The sequence below is a fragment of the Orcinus orca genome, chromosome 2, assembly GCF_937001465.1.
Source record: "Orcinus orca chromosome 2, mOrcOrc1.1, whole genome shotgun sequence".
NCBI classification, from domain to species: domain Eukaryota; kingdom Metazoa; phylum Chordata; class Mammalia; order Artiodactyla; family Delphinidae; genus Orcinus; species Orcinus orca.
In genome coordinates this window covers 63,465,544-63,485,111 of record NC_064560.1, presented here as the reverse complement: position 1 = coordinate 63,485,111, position 19,568 = coordinate 63,465,544, and the positions used below count along the sequence as shown (strand labels likewise).

Here is a 19,568-nt window from a genome sequence, read left to right as displayed (position 1 = left end):
TGCATTTGCACACCTAACCTCACCAATCCTCTCAGCCCCAAGACTGTCCAGCCTTATGTCTCGTCCAGCTGTGGGTGTAGATGTGGTCAATCCAGGTTGCATCACAGCCCTTTAAAGAATTTTCTAATAATTTCTCTCTCTTTCACTGTCTCTGTGTGTGTGTGTGTTTTTTTTTTTTGCGGTACGTGGGCCTCTCACAGTTGTGGCCTCTTCCATTGCAGAGCACAGGCTCCGGACGCACAGGCTCAGCAGCCATGGCTCACGGGCCCAGCCGCTCCACGGCATGTGGGATCTTCCCGGACCGGGGCACGAACCCGTGTCCCCTGCATCGGCAGGCGGACTCTCAACCACTGTGCCACCAGGGAAGCCCTGTGTTTTGTTTTTGAAATTTATTTTTATAATGGGGTTTAGCTGATTTTCACTGCTGTGTTTATGCCGCTCTGCACACACTTAATTCACTTACAGAGACATATCAATAGTGAGGGTTTAAGATTCTTACTAGTCAGATATATTCTTCTGCATTGAATAGGGAGTGTTGAGTCCAGTTCATTGAGCAAGGAGTAGGTCTTGTCTATTACATATTTGGTTTATAGAATGGTATCTGTGCTAATTTCAAACTCTGGTTTTATGCATCACCCCACCTCACCTTTCCCCTTAAGCAGGTATAAGTGTGTTTTCTAAATGTGTGACTGTGTTCTGTTTTGTAATTCAGTTCATGTGTAGCCATGTTTCCATTCCCTCTATAAGTGATATCTTATGATAAGTTTCTTTTTCTGTGTGACTTATTACACTTAGAATCATCGTACCTAAATCCACTCACTATGCTGCTACTAGCCTTATGGCATTGATTTCATGGCTGAGTGATAATCCATTGTACATAAGTTCCACAACTTCTTTATCCATTTTTCTCTTTCGTGGGATATTTAAGGTGTACCGAAGTCGAGGTTCTTGTAAACGGAGCAGCCCTAATCTTTAGGGTGCCTGTGTCTTGTTGATTTTTAGTCTTCCCAAGATATACACCCATGAGTGGAAGTGCCCTAGGCTCTGTACCTCTGATTTTTAGAAGTTTTAGGAAACCCCATACACTTCTGCAGGGCGGCTGTTGGCAATTTACAACCTGCCCATGAGCGTAACAAGGGTCCCTGTTCTCCGTGTTCTGTCCTGCATTTCTGGTTTTTATACTTTTTTTGGATGGCCCTTTGACCGTTGGGAAGTGAGACTTCTTTGTAGTGCGGATCTGCCTGGCCCGCTTGCTTGGTTGGCCGAAAAGGGGCGTATGCGTTTTTTCCTGAGTATATTCAGGAAAAAATGCATACGACCCTTTTTGACCAACTGCATCATTGTCGAAGTTCTGCCGCTTTTCATGTGCTTTAAAGGCGACTCCAATCTATGTCTTGAAATGTTTCCTGCAATTCTGCCTTGGTTTCAAATCCTCTTCGTTGCCTTACCTCAATATATTTTTGGATGATAGTTGTCCTTTAGAACTCCGCAGGTTTGTGAATTGCAGTGCCCATGAACTCCATTTTTCAACTCGCTTTTTTGTGAGCTGGCTGCAAAACCTCAGGATTGCTTCAGGCCCTATTGTGGTTCCCGGGCTGCAGGCTGAGCGTTTGGTTACTTCTTCTTCCTGATTGGAAATTAGAGTGATATGTGCCTATCTAAACACGTACAACTAGTCTCTCATTGGTTCCCCCGCATCCCGTTCATCCTCCGGACAAATTGCAAACTGTGCGAAACAGGAGGTTAAATGTGCTGATTCTCCAAGGGAGGAGATTGTGAGTTAAGCGGCTGGAATGGCGAACCCAAGCACCAGGAGAGGATAAATGAGGTGCGTTTTAGAAACCTTTCCCGATCATATGGTGTACCATCCTCTGGGTTTCCCATGCATGTTTTAGCTATAGGATGATTCCCTTAAACCTAGAGAGTGGGACCCATGGAATGGGTAGCACGTAGTAATGCTTTAAAGGGTCTGCCTTTTTTCACCCAACCTCACCAATCCTCTCAGCCCCAAGAGTGTCCAGCTTTATGTCTCATCGAGCTGTGGGTGTAGATGTGGTCATTCCTGTTTGCATCACAGCCCCTGAACGAATTTTGTAAGAATTTCCCTCTCTTTCACTGTCTTTGTGTTTTGTGTTTGAAATTTATTTTTATAATGGGGTTTAGCTGATTTTCACTGCTGTGTTTATGCCACGTTACACACACTTGATGCACTTACGGAGACATATCAATACATAGGTTTTAAGAGTCTTAATAGTCAGATATATTCCTCTGCGGTGAATAGGGGGTGTTGAGTCCAGTTCATGGAGCAAGGAGTAGGTCTTGTCTATTACGTATTTGGTTTATAGAACAGTATCTGTGCTAATTTCAAACTCTTGTTTTATGCATCATCCCACCTCACCTTTCCCCTTAAGCAGGCGTTTGTCTGTTTTCTAAATGTGTGACTCTGTTCTGTTTTGTAATTTAGTTCATGTGTAGCCATGTTTACATTCCCTCTAAACGTGATATCTTATAAGTTTTTTTTACTGTGTGACTTATTTCACTTAGAATCATCATACCTAAATCCACTCATTATGCTGGTACTAGCCTTATGACTTTCATTTCATAGCTGAGTGATATTCCATTGTACATAAGTTCCACAACTTCTTTATCCATTATTCACTTTCCTGGGATATTTAAGGTGTACCAAAGTCGAGTTTCTTGTAAACAGAGCAGCCCTAAACTTTGGGGTGGCTGTGCCTTGTTGATTTTTAGTTTTCCCAAGATATACACCCATGAGTGGAAGTGCCCTATGTTCTGTAGCTCTGTTTTTTAGATGTTTTAGGAAACACCATACACTTCTCCAGAGTGGCTCTCAGCAATTTACACCCCTCCCATCGGCGTAACAAGGCCCCCTGTTCTCCATGACCTGTCCTGCCTTTCTGGTTTTTACACTTTTTTTCGGATGGCCCTTTTGACTGGTGGGAGGTGAGACTTCTTTGTAGTGCGGATTTGCATTGTCCACTTTGCTTGGTTGGTCAAAATGGTCATATGCGTTTTTTCCTGAATGTATTCAGGAAAAAACGCATACGCCCTTTTTGGCCAACTGCATCATTGTCGAAGTTCTGTCGCTTTTCATGTGCTTTAAAGACGAGTCCAATCTACCTCCTGAATTTGTTTCCTGCAATTCTGCCTTGCTTTCAAATCCTCTTCGTTACCTTACCTCAATATATTTTTGGACGATAGTTGTCATTTATAACTCTGCCGTTTTGTGAATTGCAGTGCCCCTGAGCTCCGTTTTCTAACTCGCTTTTTTGTGAGCTGGCCGCAAAACCGTAGGATTGCTTCAGGCTCTATTCTGGTTCCGGGGCGTCAGGCTGAGCCGTTGGGTAATTCTTCTTTCTGATGCGAAATAGAGTGACATGTGCCTGTCGAAACACCTACAGCTAGTCTCTCATTGGTTCCCCCTCTTCCCGTTCATTCTCCGGACAAATTGCAAACTGTGCGAAACAGGAGGTTAAAGCTGCTGATTCTCCAAGTTGGGAGATTTTTAGTAAAGCAGCTGGAGTGGCGAACCCGATCTCCAGGAGATGAAAAATAATGTGCATTTTAGACACCTTACCCGATCACATGGTGTACAGTCCTCTTGGTTTCCCATGCATGTTTTAGCTGTAGGAAGATTCCCTTGAACCTGCAGATTTGGTACCCATGGAATGGGTACCAGGCAGTATTACTTTAACGGGTCTGCATTTCTTCACCCAACCTCACTAATTCTCTTAGCACGAATAGTTTCCAGCCTTATGTCTCATCCTGCTGTGGGTCTAGATGTGTTCAATCCATGTTGCATCACAGCTCCTGAGCAAGAATTGTAAGAATTTTTCTCTGTCTCACTGTCTTTTATTTTTTAAAATTTATTTTTACATGGGTTACAGTTGATTTTCAATGCTCTGTTTCTTGCTGCTGTACTTCTGCTTGATTCACGTACAGAGAGACATCAATAATTTTTTTTTCAGATTCTTACCAGTTGTATATATTCTTTTCCGGTGACTTGAGTGTGCTGAGCGCAGTTCTTTGAGGTACCGTGTAGGCCTTGTCGATTATCAATTTGGTATTTGGAACGGTGTCTTTGCTAATTTCAACCTCCTGGATAATGCCTCACCCCTCCCCACCTTTCCCGTTTAGCAGCCTTATGTGTGTTTTCTACATATTTGACTATGTTTCTGTTTTGTAATTTATTTCATCTGTAGCTACGTAACTCTTCCGGAGTTGTTGCAACTGGCCTTATTTCATTGATTTCCGGGCTGAGTAATATTCCACTCCACGTAAGTACCACATCTCTCTTATCCATTTTTTCCTTCCAGGGACATTTAGGTTATATTCAAGTCGAGGCTCTTTTAAACAGAGGTGTGGTAAATGTTGGGGTGCCTGTGTCCTGTCGAGTTTTGTTTTTCCCAAGATATACGCCCATGAGTGCAAGTGCCCTATCCTCTGTAGCTCATTATTTAGATGTTTAGTAAACACAATACACTTCTCCAGAGTGGCCGTTGGCAATATACATTTCCACTATCAGCCTCACAGGGCTCCCTTTTCTCCTCACCCTGTCCTGCATTTCTGGTGTTTACACTTTATGAGGATGGCTCTTCTGACTGATGCGAAGTGATGCTTTTTGTAGTATTGATTTCCAGTGCCCACCTGTTTGGTTGGCTAAAAAGGGCGTATGCCCTTTTCTTGAATATATTCAGAAAAAACGCATACGCCCTTTTTGGCCAACTGCATCGTTGGCGATGTTCAGCCCCTCTTCTTGTGCTTTTATGGCGAGTCCTTTCTACCTCTTCAAATCCCTTTCCTGCCATTCTCCCTTGCTTACAAGTCCTTTTCGGTGACTTCACTCAAGACATTTTTCGACGATAGATATTTTCAACTCTGCAGTTTCGTGAATTTTAGCGCCCCTGAGTTCCATTTTTCAACTTGTGTTTTTGGGAACTGGCCACAAAACAGTGGGATTTCCTCAAGCCCTATTCTGTTTCTGTGGGCAATCCTAGCCTTTGGTCAATTCGTCTTCCTGATTGGAAATTAGAGTGACATGTGCCTGTCCGAACACTTAGGACTTGTCTCTCATTGTTTCTCATCCTTCCGCTTCATCCTCTGGACAAATTCCAAACTGTGCGCAACAGATGTTGACGGTGCTGACATCCCCAAGTGGGGAGATTGTTAGGAAAGACGCTGGAGGGGTGAACCCGAGCACCGGGAGATGCGGAGATGAGATGCCTTTTCCAAACTCTTCCCGATCAAACGGTGTACCATCCTCTGGGTGTGACAGGCATGTTTTAGCAGTAGGAAGGGTCCCGTGCATGTAAGGAGAACACCAGGATTTTTTCCAAATCAGTGTCTCCCTGAACCCCAAACTGGGGAATTTTTAAGCTACGGCTACACGTATGTTCATTAAGGGCCTTGGGAAGTAGGCAGAGTCCGAACTTTAGATGATTGAAGTCTTCAGGGTCAGAAGCACTCACCATCGGCTTCCATTAGGTTACATTTTATCTGTAGTTGATAGATGATGTCGATAAAAATATTTATTCTTTTTCAGATTATTTCCCCTTATAGGTTATTGCAAAATATTGAGTGTAGTTCCCTGTGCTATACAGTAGTTCCTTGTTGATGATTTATTTTATACATAGCAGTGTATATGTGTTAATCCCAAACTGTTAATTGATCCCTCCTCCCACCTTTCCCCTTTGGTAATAATAAATTATAAGATTTTATACATCTCAGAAATGGGGGAGCTGAAAGAGAGGTGTCATTTTCAATGGAAAAGCATTCAAAACAAGATTGAAGCTTCAGCCAAGATTATTAGATGTACATCCTTGGAAAGAAATCACTTCATTTCTCTAATGTTGACCTGACAAATAAGACAAACCTCTTCACTGAACTTTCTTATAAAAAAGTGATGGAAATATCAAATGGAAGTGTTGGAAACATCTTATTTTACCCGAGCCTTACACACTGCTCCATGTTAATTACAGTTTGGCTCACACATCTATCTGTTCATTGAAGTTACAATGTTCTCAAATTCTGTTACTGATCCTCCAGAGTGGGCCCCAACAAGGGTCTCCCTGCCCAGTGTCATTGGAGCCAACAGATAGAGACTGAGTTTGGTTCAGAAGCAAAGGAAACTTTATATTTTGATCAGAGAATGGAGAGGTGAGAGCGTGTGCTCCTCCGCGGGCTGTGGGCCGGGCTGCTGTGTAGGGATCCCGGCAGCGTCAGCAGGAGGGAGGGGGCGGAGCTCTCAAGGGCCGTGTTGGCTGCAGCTCAGGCTTGATGTCGCGGAGTCTGAGCTGAGGGGCCCTATGTCAGGGCCCTCGAGCTGAGGTGTCGACCCAGCCATTCTGCACTAGGAAATCGGGTCTGAAGTGCCGGGTGTGGGACCTCTGCATGCGGAACCCTAGGAGCACGTGAGATTAGACAAAGCACAAAGGAAAAAAAGGTTAGACTTTATTTTATTGCCCAGATTCTACTTTTATCTCCCAGAAATTTTTAATGGGCTTTGCCGGTGACAAACCCCTCCTCTGCCTTTTGTCCCGTTCCTCATTCTTGGGGCGCCGAGGGTGCAGACCCTTCTTCTGTAACTGCTTCGTGCTGAGTTGGGAGTCCTCATACCCGGGTGGGAGGGGCAGAACTTCTCCCCAGCAGCCTCCAGGTGAGGTTGATTGTCCCCAGGCCTCCTGCCTCACTGCTCGTCCGCCTGAGCACCAGCATTGTAAGTGTTATACATTCTAATGACCTTTAAGGGTCCAGGAAACAGATGCGCAGAGATGCTGGGGGGGCTGGTTTTACCCCGCCCCACATTTGTTCGGCCACCTTAGGCTGACGGTTTCTGCCAGCCTAGATGCTCTGACCAGTAGTCTGCGCTTTCTTCAATTAGGCCCCTGAATTAACGTACAAACAGCACCAGGTGTCACAGCCCTGCCCGCTCAACTCCCAGACAGTCCAGGGCCGGTGGTGATCCAGGACCATGACGGCCACTGAGTCAACGGCCTTTTGAAGTAGCCAGGAGTCCAGCCGGTCTTATTGGCTGCCCTCATCGCAGTGTCTGTAGGCTCTTCTATGGTGACAGCGTGATATACGGTTCCCCTGCCAAACTTATTAGCTCCCCTCTGGGTGCAGTAAGTCCTGCAAGCAGTAGTCTGCTCTTTTGGGGCATACTCTTGTTGTTTTCTGAGAGAAGCTCCATGTCAAGTGATGGTCACACGAGTCATCATGGGGGCCCGGTTGTCTCTCTGGATGTTGGAGTTGGAGGGCCTCCTCACTCGAGGTCAGTGTGCCCACGGAGCGACTCCTGCAACTTCAGGGCATGGTGGGTGGTTAAGATCACCACGTGGGGTCCTTTTCCCTTAGGAGGGAGCTGGCCTTGTGGGCTGCTGATTTCCAGGTTTTTAGATACCCCCAAGTATCCTGGCCGGATGGGGCAGCGGGCCAAGCCCTTGATGACCGTAGTTTATCCTACCTGGAGGGCATTCTTGCATTGTTCCATTTCAAGTGGTCCCAGTTTTTACACTAATACTCCAAGGGTGATTCACCTTCTACCGGGAATGTAAAGGTCAAAGGGTTTAGCTAAATTCGGGAGTTCCAGGGCAAGGGTCTGAATTGACTGCTCTTTCCATTCTTGAAAGGCCGCTTCTGGATTCTTTTCGAAAGGATCATCATCTTTTCCTTTCAGTGTTTCATAGAGAGGCCCAGCTATTAGACTGTAGTTAGGGATCCAGATGCAGCAAACTCCAGCCTGCCCAGGAACCCCTAAGGTGTCTTCTAGTTTTAGAAGGGGTAAGGCTGCAAATGGCTTCTTCCCTTTCCTGGGATGCGCTTCTCCGACCTTCTGTGAGAATGAAGCCCAGGCAGGTCACCTTAGTCTGTGATATTTGAGCCTTTTTCTTGGACAACTTCTATCCTTTATTGGCTGGGTAGTTCAGAGGCCTCCTTAGTAGGACTGGCGATCAGAATGTCATCTGCATATTGAAGGAGGGTTCCCTTTTCCAGAGGTAGAACTTTTAGGTCTTTAGCTAACGTTTCCCCAAAGATGGTGTGGGAATTTTTGAACCCTTGGGGCAGGACAGCCAGCAGTATTGTTTTTGTTGTATGTTGAGTCCTGCCACTCACAAGCCAAAATTTCTTGTGACTCTGGGACTAATGGAATACAGAAATAGGCATCATCTAAGTCTAATACAGAATACCATGTCCTGGTGGATGGTAGAATGACCAGCAGGGTGTAGGAATTAGGAACTACTGGATGTATATCCTCGGTGGCTTCACTGACTGTCCTGACATCCTTTACCACATCCCCAGCAGCCCACGGGGCCCTCGTGGCCAGGCCAATCCCAGGATATGGAGCTCACCTGGGCAGGTCCCCCGCAGCCCATGGGGCTCTCATGGTGAAGCCACTCCCAGGATATTGGGTTCACCTGGGCAGGTCCTCAGCAGCCCACGGGGCTCTAGTGGTTAGGCCCCTCCCAGGATATGGGGCTCACCTGGGCAGATCCCCAGCAGCCCACGGGGCTCTCGCGTTCAGGCCCCTCCCAGGGTATGGAGCTCACCTGTGCAGCTACCCAGCAGCCCATGGGGCTCTCGTGGTCAGGCCCCTCCCAGGATACGGAGCTCCCCTGGGCAGGTACTCCGGCAGGGCTGGGCACACAGGAACCGTGCACATAGCCCTCATTGCAGAGCACCCCCAGCTCACCTGTCGCTCAGAGATGACAAAGAGCACCGCAGAGCAGGACTTGAACTAACAAACAGCAGCTCCGACAGGTCTGTGACCCTGGGCATCACTCTGTGCAGCCTCCCTCTGCCTGGTCTTCCAGAGACTTCCACTGCAGCCGGGGCACCAGGCCTCTGTCTCCACCCACCACCTCTCCTCTCCCTGACTCCTGGGTTCCTCTCATTAGAAGAGGGTCTTCTTGAAGTTGTCTTCCACTCATGGGTCAGATAAAATGATTAGAAAACAAGCCAGAGCTGCAGCCCCTTGTCTATCCTGACTCTCAGGAGCCCATACCTGTTCCTTGGAACTGGCCAGTTTATCAAGGTCCATTTTCTGCAACTGTGAGCCCCTGAAGGGTGAGGATTGGCTGACCTGGGCAGCCTGACCCTGCCGGCCAGCCCTCCCCAGGTGTGCCTGGGTTGAGGTCAATATAAACACCGCTCCAGGCAGCAAGAGCCCCTGCAGCTGTGCCTGACGCCATATTCTCTGCTCCGTCAGCAGTCTCGGGGCTGTGCTGGTGGGAGGGGGTGAGGGGCCATGGCTTTTTGGGTGGCCCGGTGTGAGTGGGGCTCTGCTGGACTTTCTGCAGGAGTTGCCAGGCTGCCACCTCCTAAAGAAGAGGATGTGTCACCCATACCTGCCGCTGGAATTTCTCCCCGGGCAGAGGTGAGGAAGGAAAAAAGCAGTGGGGGCCGGGACGGGAGGGTTACCTCAGGGAAATGGAAAGCTTCCAGAAGAGCGCCCGGGGCCAGGACCATCCTGGCTGGCCTGCAGGCACCAAGTTGGCCGGCGTGCTGTCGCTGGTGTGGCTCCACGGCCCTTCCTCTAGGCTTTCAAGTCCTTGTACACATTCAGGTGTTTTACCTGGGAAGGGTGGGAACAGTTCAGCAGCATCTACTTGGGGCTCAGCTCACGTTTACTCAGAGACGCCTCAGCACGGTCCTCCAGCTCTGCAATGAGGACGCTTATTGCGGTGGGGGGGGCTGCTGGCTGCATGGGAGATTTCCCCACCTCTGACCAACTTCAGAATTGTTTACCACTGGAGCAAGTGCCCTGATAGGGTTTTCCTTGTAACTGGTGGGTTCTGTTTTTTTTTCCTTTTTTTCATTTTTGGTTCAAGGTAGATTTTTTTCCTGTTTTTTGTATTTATAGATATAAGCATGGAAATAATTCATTCATATAAATACATCTATGTGAAGGGAAGAACTTTTTCTGTTTTATTTTATTTTATTTTTTAAAATTTTTAATTTAATTTTATTTTTTTATACAGCAGATTCTTATTTGTTATCTATTTTATACATATAAGTGTATACATGTCAATCCCAATCTCCCAACTCATCCCACCACCACACCCCCACGGCTTTCCCCCCTTGGTGTCCATACGTTTGTTCTCTACATCTGTGTCTCTATTTCTGCCCTGCAAACTGGTTCATCTGTACCATTTTTCTAGGTGCCACATATATGCATTAATATACAATATTTGTTTTTCTCTTTCTGACTTACTTCACTCTGTATGACAGTCTCTAGATCCATCGACATCTCTACAAATGACCCAATTTCATTCCTTTTTATGACTGAGTAATATTCCATTTTATATATGTACTACATCTTTATCCATTCGTTTGTGGGCATTCAGGTTGCTTCCATTACCTGGCTATTGTAAATAGTGCTGCAATGAACATTGTGGTGAATGTATCTTTTTGATTTATGGTTTTCTCTGGGTATATGCCCAGTAGTGGGATTGCTGGGTCATATGGTAGTTCTATTTTTAGTTTTTTAAGGAACCTCCATACTGTTCTCCATATTGACTGTATCAATTTACATTCCCACCAATAGTGGAAGAGGGTTCCTTTTCTCCACACCCTCTCCAGCATTTGTTGTTTGTAGATTTTCTGATGATGCCCATTCTAACAGGTGTGAGGTGATACCCCATGGTAGTTTTGATTTGCATTTCTCTAATAATTAGTGATGTTGAGCAGCTTTTCATGTGCTTCTTGGCACATGAAAAAATTCTTGCATCTTCTCGATCTTTGCCTACATTCTTTTTCCAAAGTCTTGGATCATCTTCACTATCATTATTCCGAATTCTTTTTCTGGAAGGAAAAAGAATTATCCCCACATCATTTCATTGTTTTTCTGGGGATTTATCTCGTTCCTTGATCTGGTATAAAGTCCTCTGCCTTTTCATTTTCTCTATCTTTCTGTTAATGTTGTTTTCCTTCCACAGGCTGCAGAAATGTAGTTCTTGCTTCTGCTGTCTGCTCTCTGGTGGATGAGTCTATCTTAGAGGCTTGTGCAAGCTTCCTTATGGGAGGGACTGGTGGTGGGTAGAGCTGGGTGTTGCTCTGCTGGGCAGAGCTTTAATCTGCTTGTCTGTGGATTAAATAAAATGTAATAAAAAGTTTAATCCGCTTGTCTGCTGATGCATGGGACTGGGTTCCCTCCCTGTTGTTTGTTTGGCCTGAGGCGACCCAGCACTGGAGCCTACCTTGCTCTTGGTGGGGCTAATGGCGGACTCTGGGAGGGCTCACGCCAAGGAGTATTTCCCAGAACTTCCGCTTCCAGTGTCGTTGTCCCCATGGTAAACTACAGCCACTCCCCACCTCTGCAGGAGACCCTCTAAAATTAGCAGGTAGGTCTGGTCATTCGCCTATGGGGTGACTGCTCCTTCCCCTGGGTCCTGATGTGCACACTACTTTGTGTGTGCCCTCCAAGAGTGGAGTCTCTGTTGAGACTCTGAGTCTCTGAGTGCAGTTGAGACTCTGAGAGTCGGAGTGGAGTCGCACAGACTCTGGGTCCTGTGAAGCTTCGATGCTTTGTGGTTCTAGAAATCCTATAAGAGACGGTCCACAGCAGGTGAAGCTAATGCTGTCAGTAGAGGTGGTGAAGCGAAAGATCTGCAGTTCCGACTAGAGGTGCCGATGTACATACAGGGCAAAATCATCTCCTGTGAATATAGTTCAGGCACGTTTAAGATGAATGCAGTCATGTTAATGCCTAACATCTTCTTTCTTGTGCCTCTCCTCAGGGACCCCATCCTCAGTTCCTGAGGCTCCTGTAAGTCATGTACAGGGGAATGGAGAGTGAGCTCTGTCCAGTCTGAGCCCTGAGTTACTTTGTGTGTATCTTAGGATACTTTGTATTTCTGTGGTGGCTGTTGTAACATCATCTCTTTCATTTCTGATTTATTTGGGCTCGCTCTTTTTAAAAAAACATACTACTGTTGTCTTTTATTCTTTACAGAAGTTGAATAAGTGTTTGATCTACCACCCTTGCTCTATGTATACTTTTTGCAGTGTGATTTTTACTTTTGTTTGTTTTCTTGTTACTATCAATAATTAGTGAGACTTCTTTTAAGCTACCTTCAGCATTGCTTATAAAGCTACTTTATTAGTGATGACAGAGCTTTAATGGAAGTTGTGTTCTGGTTGTAAAGTAGAATGCAATGTGCCAGCAAAAAGCCCCTTAAGTTTATGTCTCATTACTTCTTGTTCTTTTTTTAAATTAATTTTTATTTTTTATCAGAGCAAATATGATTAAAATGTTTTCTTTGTTCTAGGTGTGCAAGACTTGGTTCTTTTACACATATTCATGTATCTATACTTCTTCAGATCATTTTCTCATGTAGGTTATGACACAATGTTGAGTAGTCTTCTCTTGGTATTCTGTAGGTCTTTGGTGATTATATATTTAACACGTGTTTCTATGTCTGTGTTAACCCCAATACCCTAATGTATCCAATCCTCACACCTTTCCATTTGGTGAACCATAAGTTTGTTTAATGAATCTGTGATTGCCTTTCTCTGTGGAAATATCTTCATTGGTATCACTTTTAGCTAACACCTGTAAGTGATATTATAGGATATGTGCCTTTTGCTGTCTGACTTAGTACAATTTGCCTGATGACCTCTAGAATCATCTATGGTGCTGCAAACGGCATTGTTTCATTTTTTTCCCTAGGTAATACTCCATCTGTACATGTACCAGTTCTTCTTTGTCCACTCACCACTTGATGAACTTTTTGGTTGCCTCCATGTCTTGGCTATTGTAATATTGCTGCAATGCACATTTGCCTGCCTGTGTCTTTCCAATTCTGTCTTCTTATGTTATTGGCCCAGGAGTGGGCCTCCTGTATCACATGGTATGTCAGGGTTTACCTTTTAAAGGCACCAAGTATCTGTTCTCACTACTGGCTATTTCCAGGTTACATCCCACTTAAAGTTGAGGGTATGCATTTCTCCATATCACCTTCAGCATTTATTGTTTGTAGTTATCTTGCTGATGGATATTCTGAATGGTGTGAGCTGATACTTCTTTGTGGTTGAATTTGCATGTGACTAATAATCCGTTGAAATTGAGCTTTAAGGCATGTCCTTTTTATTTTTCAAACTGTGATTACAGCTTAGTTCTTCTAAGTGTTTTCTTAAAGTATGTGTCACATTTTGAAATTTATTGGCCATTACCTCTCTCAAGACATTTTGAGGGCAGATTTCATTTACAGCCCTGCAGTACGTGTTCACATGAAGTGACCATTAGCACAGGCTTTAAAGTTGCTTTTGCAGGTAACGGCCAGAGTGCAGCAGCCTTTCTTCGTTCACCATGCTGGTACTAGGGAAACAGACCTTCCGGCCAGTGGTCTTCCTCGATTATAAATTAGAGTGGAATGTGCCCGGATAAACTCCCCAAAGCTGATGTCTCCTTACTTATGTTTGTTTTCTAATTTGAATTTATATATATACATGTATATATATATGTATATATATACATATATATATACTATATATATATGTGTGTGTGTGTATATATATATATATATATTTTTTTTTTTCGATACGCGGGCCTCTCACTGTTGTGGCCTCTCCCTTTGCGGAGCACAGGCTCCGGACGTGCAGGCTCAGCAGCCATGGCTCACAGGCCTGGCCGCTCCGCGGCATGTGGGATCTTCCTGGACTGGGGCAGGAACCCATGTCCCCTGCATCGGCAGGCGGACTCTCAACCACTGCGCCACCAGGGAAGCCCTGAATTTATATTTTTTATTGGAGTCATATGCCATTGTGTACATGGACCACTTCTTCTTTGTGCATTCCTCTGTTGATGGACATTTTCGCTGCTTCCAAGTGTTGGCTATATTATATATTGCTGGAGTGCAAGATTGCCAGCCTGTGATTTTTTGATTCTCATTTTCTCAGGTGATAGGCCCAGCAGTGAGTGTGACTGATTGACTAGTAGCTCAATGTTTACCTTTTCAAAGCACCTCTATTGTGTTTTCATTAGTGGCTCTTACCACATCCCCCTTAGAACCGAGGGTATGCATTTCTCCACAATCCCTTCAGCATTTATTGTTTGCAGCATTTTTGCTAATGGCCATTCTGACTGCTGTGACCTGATAGGTTTTTGTAATTTCGGTTTGCATGTCTTTAAAAATTCCTAAAATTCATCATTTTTCCACGCCTTTTTCTTTTATGTTAAAAAGAAAAACTGTGAGTACAATATATCTCTTCAAATTGTCTTCTTGGAATGTTGACCTCTTTTGAATTTTTGGTCAATATTCGACCCCAGGATTTTTTGGAGGGCAGTTGTGATTACAGAACTGCAAGTTTGGTGAATATTTAGTGACCTTTAGCACTGGGTTTAAAGCTGCTGCTGTGGGAAAGGGCCACAAGGAGGCAGCACTTCTCCATTCCCAAATCTGGGTACTAGGGCAGCAGAGCCTTTCTGGAAGTTGTGTTCCTAAGTTGTAAGTTAGAATGGAATGTGCCAGGAGAAACGCCCATAAGTTTATGTCTCATTACTTCTTCTTGGTTTTAAATTTTTTTTAAATTGGGGTAATGATTACAATATTGTTTGTCCAGGTGTACACAATCTGGTTCATTTGTACAATATGTATGTCTATTCATGTTCAGATCCTCTTCCCATGTAAAATATTACAGAGTGTTCCATAGACCTCCCTTGCTATATGGTCGGTCTTTTTGATATATGTTTATAATATGTATTTGTATACGTACAGTAACACTAATATTAATTTATCCGTTCTGCCCTTTGCTTTTCGATAAGCATACTTAATTTCTAAGTCTGTGAGTATCTTTCTCTGTGGAAGTATGTTCATTTGTGTTAGTTATTAGATAACGCCTATAGGTGATATCATAGGATATAGGTCTTTTGCTTTCTGACTTACCTCATGTTCTGTGTTTATCTCCAAGCTCCTCTATGGTGCCTCAAATAGCAGTCTTTCATTGTTTTCCATGGCTAATATTCCATTGTGTATATGGACCATTTTTTCTTTAACCATTCATCTGTTGATGGACATTTTGGTTGCTTTACTGTTTTGGCTATTGTGAATAAGGCTGCAGTGCAGCTTTTGCAGCCCGGGTCTTCTAGATTCTGATCTTCTCAGGTGAGAGGCCCAGTGGTGTGATTGCTGGATTGAATGGTACCTCAATTTTTACTTTTAAACGCAGCTCCTTTCTGTTCTCATTATTGGCTGTTACCACTTTACATCTCATCAGCAGCGAGAGGGTACACAGTTCCCTAAAACCCCTTCAGTATTTATTGTTTGTAGACTTTTTGCTGATGGTCATTTGACTGGTGTGAGTTGAAACCTTTTTGTAGATTAGATTTGCATGATTCTAATAATTCCTGAGGTTGAGCTTTTATCCATTTTCCTTTTTCTAAAAGACAGTGAGTAAAACTTGTCTTCATACTGTCTTCTTGAAACATTTGCCTGTTTTGAATTTTTTCGCCATTCCCTCCCTCAGCACAATATTTGAGGGCGTGTCCTTTACAGCCCTGAGTCCTTGTGAATGCTAAGTGACCATTAGCTGTGCGTTTAAAGCAGCTCTTGCGGGAAACGGCCACAAGGCGACAGCATTTCTACATTTCCAATTCTGGGTTTTGGGGCAACAGAACTTTCCTGGAAATCGTGTTAGTAGGCTTCAAATTAGAGTGGAATGTGCCAGCGCAAACCCCCAATAGCTTATATCTCCTTACTTGTTTGCTTTATAAATTTAATTTTTATTAGGTATCAGAGAAAATTGAATAAAAATGTTGTTTCTCCTAGGTGTACAGAATCTGGTTCATCATATCAACGTATCTATTCATCTTTGGATCCTTTCCCGTGTAGGTTATTACAGAGTGTTGAGTAGACCTCTCTTGGTATTCCATAGGTATTTTGTGATTATATATTTCGTATGTATTAATACATGTCTGTTAACCCCCATATCCTAACTCATGCATTCCTTACACCTTTCCATTTGGTTAAACATAATATTTTTTTCTTAATCCATGCTTTTTCTTCTCTTGGAAATATGTTCATGAGTATCAATTTTTAGGTAACACCTAGAAGTGTTGTCATAGGATATCTGTTTTTCAGTTTCTTTCTTACATCAAGTTGGGTGATTATCTCTAGGTCCTTATATGGTGGTGCCAACGGCACTGTTTCATTGTTTTCCATGGCTAACATTCCATTGTTTACATGGACCACTTCCTCTTTGTGCATTTTTCTGTTGATGGACGTTTTGGTTTCTTCCAAGTCTTTGCTATGTTAAATGTTCCTGCAGTTCAGGTTTGGCAGCCTGTGTCTTTTCCATTCTGCTCTGCTCAGGTGATAGGCGCATCCAAGGACCTACCAGATCACATGGTAGCTCAGTTGTTACCCTTAAATGCACCTCCATTATGTTCTCACTACTGGCTGTTACCAGTTTACAACCCCCCAGCAGCTAGAGGGTACACAGTTCTCTGAAACCCCTTCAGTATTTACTCTTTGTAGACTTTTTGCTGAAGAACATTCTGACGGCTGTGAGGTGAACATTTCTCTAATTGGATTTGCATGGCTTTATTAATTGCTGATGTTGAGCATTTTTCAATTCCATTTCATTTTAAAGAAAAAAAAAGACAAAATATGCATAAAATATACCTCTTGAAATTGTTTTCTTGAAATGTTGATGTCTTTTGAATTTTCTGGTCGATTTACGACCCCAGGATTTTTTGTGATGGCAGGTGTCATTTACAGGCCTGCAATTATTTTGAATATTAAGTGACCATTAGCACTGTTGTGTGAAATGGCCAGGAGGTGGCAGCACTTCTCCTTAGCAAATCTGGTTACTAGGGCAACAGAGCCATAATGGAAGTTGTGTTGTAGGTTGTAAATTAGAACCAAATGTGCCAGGAAAAGCCCCTTAAGATTATGTCTCATTACTTCTTGTTCGTTTTGTTAATTTAATTTTTATTTTTTATTACAACAAGTTTGATTACAATGTTTTGCTTGTTCTAGGTGTGAAAGATGTGGCTCTTTTACACACACACACACACACACACACACACACACACACACACACACACATATAAATATTCTTCAGATCCTTTCCCCAGGTAGGTTATAACACAATATTGAGTAGCCTTCTCTTGGTATGCCGTAGGTTTTTGGTGATTATATATTTCACATGTGTTTGTATATCTCTGTTAACCCCAATATCCTAATGTATCCAATCCTCACACCTTTCTATTTGTTGAGCCATATGTTTGTTTCATGAATCTGTGATTGCCTTTCTCTGTGGAAATATCTTCACTGGTATCCATTTTTAGGTAACACGTATAAGTGATATCCTAGGACATGTGTCTTCCTCTTTCTGACTTACTACAAGTTGTGTGATTACCTCTAGACTCATCTATGGTGCTGCAAATGGAATTGTGTCCTTTTCTTCCTTGGCTAATATTCCGCGTGTACATATACCAGTTCTTCTTTGTCCACTCATCTGTTGATGGACTTCTTGGTTGCTTTCACGTCTTGGCCATTGTAATACTGTTGCAATGCAGATTTGCCTCCCTGTGTCTTTCCAATTCTGTCTTCTTAGGTTACAGGCCCAGGAGTGGGCCTGCTGGATCATATGGTAGCTCAATGTTGGCCTCGTAAAGGCACGTCCATTCTGTTCTCATTCGTGGCTCTTACCAGGTTACGTCCCACTTAAAGTTGAGGGTATGCACTTCTCCACAACCCCTTCAGCACTTGTTGTTTGTAGCTTTCTTCTGATGTTTATTCTGACTGGTTTGAGCTGATACCTCTTTGTGGTTGGCTTTGCATGGGTCTCATAATCCCTTGAAATTGAGTTTTCAGGCCTGTCCGTTCTTTCTTCAAACTGTGAGTGCAACTTACGTCTTCATCGTGTTTGCCTGAAGTATGTGCCACATTTTGTAATATTTTGGCCATTACCTCCCTCAAGACATTTTGAGGGCAGGTTCATTTACAGCCCTCCAGTACTTGTGCATATAAAGTGACCCTTAGCACAGGTTTTAAGGCTGCTGTTGCAGGTAACAGTCAGAAGGCGGCAGCATTTCTGCTTTCCCCACTCAGGTAACTAGGGAAACAGACCTTCCTGCCAGTGGTGTTCCTCAGTTATAAATTAGAGTGGAATGTGCCCGGATAATCCCCCAAATGCTGATGTCTCCTTACTTATGTTTGTTGTTTAATGTGAATTTATATTTTTTATTGGAGCCACGTGCCATTGTGTACATGGACCACTTCTTCTTTGTGCATTCCCCGGTTGATGGACATTTTCGTTGCTTCCAAATGTTGGCTATGGTAAATATAGCTGGAGTGCAGGATTGCCAGCCTGTGTCTTTTTCATTCTCATCCTCTGAGGCCATAGGCCCTGCAGTGGGTATGCCTGATTGAATGGTAGCTCAATATTTACCTTTTCAAGGCACCTTGTTTGTGTTTTCATTACTGGCTCTTACCATGTCCCACTTTGAACCGAGGGTACACATTTCTCCACAACCCCTACAGCATTTATTTTTTGCAGAAATTTTACTCATGGCCATTCTGACTGGTGTAAGCTGACAGGAGTTTGTAATTTGGATTTGCATGTCTTTAATAATTCCTAATGTTCAGCATTTTTCCACGCCTATTTTATATCTGTTAAACAAAAACAGAAAAAAAACTGTGAGTACAATAAACCTCTTGAAATTGTCTTCTTGGAACGTTGCCCTCTTTTGAATTTTTTGGTCGATTTTCGACCCCAGGATTTTTTTTGAGGGCAGGTGTCCTTTACAGGCCTGCAATGAGTGTGAATATTTAGTGACCATTAGCCCTGGGTTTAAAGCTGCTGTTGTGCGAAATGGCCACAAGGCGGCAGCATTTCTCCATTCCCAAATCAGATTACTAGGGCAGCAGAGCCTTTCTGGAAGTCCTGTTCCCAGGTTGTAAATTAGAATGGAATGTGCCAGGAAAACCCCGCATAAGATTATGTCACATTACTTCTTGTTCGATGTTTTAATTTTTCTAATTGGGGTAACGATTAGAATATTTTTTGTCTTAGGTGTACACAGTCTGGTTCATTTGTACTATATATGTGTGTGTGTGTGTGTGTGTGTGTGTGTGTGTGTGTGTGTGTTTATGTATATATATTCACGTACAGATCCTCTTCCCATGTAAATTACTGCAGAGTGTTCCATAGACCTCCCTTGCTATATGGTCGGTCTTTTTGATATATATATTTAATATGTATTTGTATACCTATGGTAACCCTAATCTTAGTTTATCCATTCCCCCCACCTTTCCTTTTAGATAAGCGTGGTTTGTTTTCTAAGTCTGTGACTGCCTTTCTCTGTGGAAATATGTTCATTTCTCTCAGTTGTTAGATAACGCCTATAAGTGATATTATAGGATATATGTCTTTTACTTTCCGACTTACCTCATGTTCTGTGATTATCTCTGGGCTCATCTATGGTGCCGCAAAGAGCAGTGTTTCATTGTTTTCCATCGTTAGTATGCCTTTGTGTACATGGACCACTTCTTTATCCATTCATCTGTTGATGGACATTTTGGTTGCTTCCGTGCCTTGGCTAT

At 43.6% G+C, this 19,568-nt stretch overlaps 1 long non-coding RNA gene across 1 annotated transcript; it reads left to right on the top strand.

The window, feature by feature from the left end:
• The first annotated feature begins 1,322 nt into the window (after window positions 1-1,322).
• On the top strand, window positions 1,323-9,631 carry LOC125963709 (uncharacterized). The gene is made up of 4 exons (XR_007476099.1): window positions 1,323-1,828; window positions 4,224-4,298; window positions 6,375-6,463; window positions 9,318-9,631. It is a non-coding gene; the product is annotated as an uncharacterized LOC125963709 (long non-coding RNA).
• The last annotated feature ends 9,937 nt before the right edge of the window (window positions 9,632-19,568 follow it).